General features: G+C 43.2%; 1 long non-coding RNA gene across 1 annotated transcript; it reads left to right on the top strand.

Annotated features, from left to right (window-relative positions):
• Positions 1 to 478: 478 nt before the first annotated feature.
• Positions 479 to 3,655, top strand: LOC125556473. Its single transcript, XR_007305100.1, has 3 exons — positions 479 to 853; positions 1,792 to 2,274; positions 3,513 to 3,655. It is a non-coding gene; the product is annotated as an uncharacterized LOC125556473 (long non-coding RNA).
• The last annotated feature ends 3,343 nt before the right edge of the window (positions 3,656 to 6,998 follow it).

Here is a 6,998-nt window from a genome sequence, read left to right as displayed (position 1 = left end):
CTTTTGAGTCTCGCTCCATCAGAAAAAGAAAGAGACGATGAATTTCCTCTTGAAATCGCTCAAATTGGGCTTACTATTTTTGCTTCCCCTCTGCCTATAGGAACTTCGCCAAACTTCCGATGGGCGTCGTACGTGTGCGCCACAGACATGCAGTTCAAAGGCAGAGGTGCGTCAAATATCTATGCCAATTGGTGCTTGTTTTTGTTGTCCTTTTTAGTGTGTATCTCTGATGATTTTTCGATGACCGGCTTCAGTTTTTGAGAGCATACACAGTAGGTACTTATGTGCTAAGAATTTTGATGGGTAATCAATCTTAAGAGAGTAAAAGGATTTTTATGATTTTTCTCATGACTAAATGACACAACGGCAGATTTTTTATCTACACGAGAACATACAGATTCGGTAGCACACCTAGAACCAGAAAGTGCCAAGAACATAACAAGCAGTAGTGACTTGACAATACAATAAGCTAAACTGTTGTTATAATTTCTGTTGTAACAAGTTGAAGTTATTAAAAAATAATAATTGAAGTTTCTTCTAACAGCACCAACTTCAGTTCAGTTGTTAGAAAATATCTTCAGTTCAAGATTTAGGAACAATCAATTGGCTTAACTGTCAGTCTGAAACCAACCATTCTTTTGTTGCAGTTCAGTTAACTCAAGCTATTACAATTCACTCTGTCGCGGCGTCTCTAGGGGCAGCGGAAGAACCGTGGGTGTGATCCGTGAGCACAGACGCGCAGATCTGTGGGGAAGCAACATGCAGACATGGATGGAAGATGGGAGACCTAGCTCTATCTGCCTGAGCTGTCCACCGGCAAGATGAACCCACAAGCGCCATGGTGGACAAAGAGGTGTGTTCACAAAAACTTTTTTTCTTGTGTCTGGCATGCTTGAAATTGCTGAATTGAAAAGTAATGTAGGGTGGGTGGATGTGTGAAATTAATATATTGGATTTGCCGGCCGTGAGTACTGCTAGATCACTGATGGTGCTCTGTTCCTTATGTTGTTTGTCTCTGCATCTATAGAGCTTTAGCAAATGGTGCTCTGTTCCTTATGTTGTTTGTCTCTACATCTATAGAGCTTTAGCAAATGTACACATTGACTCAGGCATGCACTAACTCTGAGTGATACTACAAATGCACACATGGTTGTTAATTTTTTTTCCTCGAATACACACGAGTGTGCGTACAATATTAAAGGAGGGGATGGGGGTAAAGAGATACAATCCCAACTGCCCACATTATCTAAGCTCTAAATCTCGCGTCTGCCCACGTTGCCAAAGCCCCAAGGAAGGCTTCGACCTCTCCCTTCAGGATGCCCGCTCTCTTGGGGACTTTGTGTAAATTGGTAACTATCTTAGTCAGTTATAGAAGTAGTATTAGCGGTGTGAAATTACATCTTTTGTGGAGACGCTAGCACTGAGAAATTATTGGCATATTTGGTTAAGGATAAGGTCTGGAAATGGAGGTTTGTTTTTATAAGTAAGCTTTATTTCATTCTTCTCCTGCCATTCTCAGCAATAGATAAATTATAAAATGTATGTATGGGTAGCCATGTTATGATTGATGCTAGAACACACATAATTATATACTAAGTACTTATCTTCAGAATTTTCTGCATTGTCTAATGTGTGCATCTGTACTTGTTGCTGTTGTTGTGCGTGGAAGATAAAAGGGAGCAGGGCATATGAGTTTGTACTGATAATGACACATCTAAAATATTTTATTTGGTTTAGTTATCTGGCCATACATTTTTTTTTGTAACAACGCGCTGTCGGTGGAGGCAACAGTTCAGTGCGGCGAGACGGCCGGTGTGTGCGCTGGGGCACTGGCGAGACTCCCTGACAGGCATATTCTGGTGACTACTTGTGTTCTCGTGAAATCCATCCTCTGATTACATTGTTTCGGCATGTTTAGCTGGAAGGAACCACTACCATGTCCACCCAAAAAAGGGAAGCCAACATCAGGGAGTTCTATGGTAACTAAACAAACATCCTGCAGAATGTAGAAAAACAGGACAAAAAAGCATTTGTGGTTTGGATATGTGATACTGAAAAATTCCCACTGTTTATCTACTACAACTGTGATATTTTCTTCCCTCGTGTAACTGGAACAGGGGACCAGCAACTCCGACGACAGGAGGTAGAGGGTTATTTGCTCGAAGAAGTACAAGAAGAGAGCAAGAGGCCGGCCTCCAAGATCAATGCTGAAATAGATGAAGAATGCTTGCCCAACTGCAGCCATGACATGTGCATCAAGTGCTACAGTCAATGGTCAGTAAGAATACAACGCATGATCCCAGTTATTATTTTTCCTGCCATGTTCATTCAACTAGAGCAAACATGTATGGTGTTTGGTTTAATGCGAGCTTCGGAGATATCACTCAACAGTTCATTCTGGTGTTATTAAGTGCTTCAGCAGACACAAATGTAGCATATTTTTACTGATAGCAATGCACTATGAGTAATTAAGTTGGTGTGACCATCATTTATTGAAAATATGCTGCAACCTATGCATCTGCTTACCAGTATTGTCCTTGGCAACTTCAACCAAACTTTTATTTTAGTTGATTCCACTTTCTATGGTTTTAGAAATTCATTGTTTTTGTATGCTTAATTGAGCAGAGCTCGTTCATAGTGATCTTCTGCCAATGACACAAATGTAGGAATGAGATACACATGCAATGTAAGAAACAGAGAAAGGAAGCTGAAAGTTGAAAGCATTATATGTTTTTGTGACTATACACATTAGTATTGCCTTAAAAATTGAATAAGGAATATTTTTATTTGGTATGTACCACAAAATGTGTTCATCCAGTAGGTGATGGTTTGGTCATTCTTCTCCAAGGTGCGGATATATTTGGACTTTTTGCAACTATGCTTGTGCCTGGTTTTACTGATTACAAGACATCTCCAGATGATTGGTTATCTGGCCATATTTTCCAAGCGTATAAGCTTTGTGAAATCTTGAGATCTTCCTCGTTTTAGCTAATTCAGTGTTCTGTATAACAGTGATTTTGCAGAGATATTGGATGTTAACTTATTCATATCCTCATCCTAAAGATCATATGACAAGTACTTGATATAATTTTGCTTTCAAAAATGAAAACACCTAGGTGATTATCCTAGCTATCATATCTGTACAAGCAAGATTATCATAATAACTAAGCAATTTTTTCTTCATGTTATTATACAATGCCTAATTTGATTCAACAAGGATAATGATACTGCAAGGCTTGAAAATTTTAGACTATGATCACTTTGTATGCCAAGCTGGAAATTTGAGGTGCCTTAAAGCACCTACAGCTGGAGTGGCAAATCCGGGTGACTCAAACGCCCTGCGGATGTGTCTGCGAGCACTGTCCGGCCAGTCCTCAAAAATCGCCGTCCACATCCGCATTTCTCATATCCAATCCACATATGTGTATCTCATATCCACTGACCTGTCATATCTCAGGTCTTATATATGCAACCAGTAAATTATTTGGGATGCCTGGTTGTATGGGTGGCAGCCACCGTCCCTGTTATTGCCTCCAGGGTTGGTCCGCCCCTCTTCCCATATGTCGACGCCGGTCAGTGTGCTCCTGGTTTCTACAGAAGTAGAGGCGACCAGGAGGGCACGTATGGGTGTGTACATGGAAAGGACCACTATGATCATGCTCGATTTGCTCCGAGCAGGAGGACTATGCATCAATTCCATCGCCATCTGTGAGATCTCCCTCTTCAAGGATGCGCAACATCCAAATATATGGTTAGTACCACCACCCTCTTGTCTTCATCTCCCTCCATGCATGGTGCTCGCCGTCAGTGTTAGGGTTTAGGGTGCCTTTTGGTCCCTCTTGTATGGGTGGATAGGCTGATGTGTTTTGTTCTTTCTTTCTTTGTTGCCACATAGGTTGCAGGACGAGGTGCAATGAAGGAAATATGCCCTAGAGGCAATAATAAAGTTATTATTTATTTCCTTATATCATGATAAATGTTTATTATTCATGCTAGAATTGTATTAACCAAAAACATAATACATGTGTGAATACATAGACAAACAGAGTGTCACTAGTATGCCTCTACTTGACTAGCTCGTTAATCAAAGATGGTTATGTTTCCTAACCATAAACAAAGAGTTGTTATTTGATTAACGGGATCACATCATTAGGTGAATGATCTGATTGACATGACCCATTCCATTAGCTTAGCACCCGATCGTTTAGTATGTTGCTATTGCTTTTTTTCTTCATGACTTATACATGTTCCTATGACTATGAGATTATGCAACTCCCGTTTGCCGGAGGAACACTTTGTGTGCTACCAAACGTCACAACGTAACTGGGTGATTAATAAAGGAGCTCTACAGGTGTCTCCAAAGGTACATGTTGGGTTGGCGTATTTCGAGATTAGGATTTGTCACTCCGATTGTCGGAGAGATATCTCTGGGCCCTCTCGGTAATGCACATCACATAAGCCTTGCAAGCATTGCAAAATGATAGTTGCGAGATTGTATTATGAAACGAGTAAAGAGACTTGCCGGTAACGAGATTGAACTAGGTATTGAGATACCGACATCAGAATCCGGGCAAGTAACATACCGATGACAAAGGGAACAACGTATGTTGTTATGCGGTCTGACCGATAAAGATCTTCTTAGAATATGTAGGAGCCAATATGAGCATCCAGGTTCCGCTATTGGTTATTGACCGAGACGTGTCTCGGTCATGTCTACATTGTTCTCGAACCCGTAGGGTCCGCACGCTTAAGGTTTCGATGACAGTTATATTATGAGTTTATGAGTTTTGATGTACCGAAGTTAGTTCGGAGTCCCGAATGTGATCACGGACATGACGAGGAGTCTCGAAATGGTCGAGACATAAAGATTTATATATTGGACGGCTATATTCGGACACCAGAAGTGTTCCAGGTGATTTCGGAGAAAACCAGAGAGCCGGAGGGTTACCAGAACCCTCCCGGGAGAAGTAATGGGCCATATGGGCCTTAGTGGAGAGAGAGGGGCAGCCAGGGTGGGCCGCATGCCTCCTCCCCCCTGGTCCGAATTGGACTAGGAGAGGGGGGCGTGGGGAACGCAGTAATTTCAAAAAATTTCCTACGCACACGCAAGATCATGGTGATGCATAGCAACGAGAGGGGAGAGTGTTGTCTACGTACCTACGCAGACCGACTGCGGAAGCGTTGACGCAACATAGAGGAAGTAGTCGTACGTCTTCCCGATCCGACCGATCCAAGCACCGTTACTCCGGCACCTCCGAGTTCTTAGCACACGTACAGCTCGATGACGATCCCCGGGCTCCGATCCAGCAAAGCGTCGGGGAGGAGTTCCGTCAGCACGACGGCGTGGTGACGATCTTGATGTTCTACTGTCGCAGGGCTTCGCCTAAGCACCGCTACAATATGATCGAGGTGGAATATGGTGGCAGGGGGCACCGCACACGGCTAAGGAACGATCTCAATGATCAACTTGTGTGTCTAGGGGTGCCCCCTGCCTCCGTATATAAAGGAGCCAAGGGGAGGGGGCCGGCCGGCCAAGGAGGGCGCGCCAAGGGAGTCCTACTCCCTCTGGGAGTAGGATTCCTCCCCCCAATCCTAGTTGGAGTAGGATTCGCTGAGGGGGAAAGAGAGAAAGGGGGGCCGGCCACCTCTCCTTCTCCTAATAGGACTAGGGGAGGGGGGAGGCGCGCAGCCTATCTTGGGCTGCCCCTTCTCCTTTCCACTAAAGCCCATTAAGGCCCATACAGCTCCCGGGGGGTTGGGGTAACCTCCCGGTACTCCGGTAAAATCCCGATTTCACCCGGAACACTTCCGATATCCAAACATAGGCTTCCAATATATCAATCTTTATGTCTCGACCATTTCGAGACTCCTCGTCATGTCCATGATCACATCCGGGACTCCGAACAATCCTTCGGTACATCAAAATGCATAAACTCATAATAACTGTCATCGTAACGTTAAGCGTGCGGACCCTACGGTTCGAGAACAATGTAGACATGACCGAGACACGTCTCTGGTCAATAACCAATAGTGGAACCTGGATGCTCATATTGGCTCCCACTATTCTATGAAGATCTTTATCGGTCAGACCGCATAACAACATACGTTGTTCCCTTTGTCATCGGTATGTTACTTGCCCGATATTCGATCGTCGGTATTCCAATACCTAGTTCAATCTCGTTACCGGCAAGTCTCTTTACTCGTTCCGTAATTCATCATCCCGCAACTAACATATTAGTTGTAATGCTTGCAAGGCTTATGTGATGTGCATTACCGAGAGGGCCCAGAGATACCTCTCCGACAATCGGAGTGACAAATCCTAATCTCGAAATACGCCAACCCAACATGTACCTTTGGAGGCACCTGTAGTACTCCTTTATAATCACCCAGTTACGTTGTGACGTTTGGTAGTACCCAAAGTGTTCCTCCGGTAAACGGGAGTTGCATAATCTCATAGTTATAGGAACATGTATAAGTCATGAAGAAAGCAATAGCAACATACTAAACGATCGGGTGCTAAGCTAATGGAATGGGTCATGTCAATCAGATCATTCAACTAATGATGTGACCTCGTTAATCAAATAACAACACTTTGTTCATGGTTAGGAAACATAACCATATTTGATTAACGAGCTAGTCTAGTAGAGGCATACTAGTGACACTAAGTTTGTCTATGTATTCACACATGTATTATGTTTCCGGTTAATACAATTCTAGCATGAATAATAAACATTTATCATGATATAAGGAAATAAATAATAACTTTACTATTGCCTCTAGGGCATATTTCTCAGTCTCCCACTTGCACTAGAGTCAATAATCTAGATTACACAGTAATGATTCTAACACCCATGGAGCCTTGGTGCTGATCATGTTTTGCTCGTGGAAGAGGCTTAGTCAACGGGTCTGCAACATTCAGATCCATATGTATCTTGCAAATCTCTATGTCTCCCACCTGGACTAGATCCCGGATGGAATTGAAGCGTCTCTTGATGTGC

This window comes from Triticum urartu, chromosome 5, assembly GCF_003073215.2.
Source record: "Triticum urartu cultivar G1812 chromosome 5, Tu2.1, whole genome shotgun sequence".
NCBI lineage: Eukaryota > Viridiplantae > Streptophyta > Magnoliopsida > Poales > Poaceae > Triticum > Triticum urartu.
The sequence above is the reverse complement of the archived record's forward strand: the minus strand, read 5'-3'. Positions and strand labels throughout refer to the sequence as shown.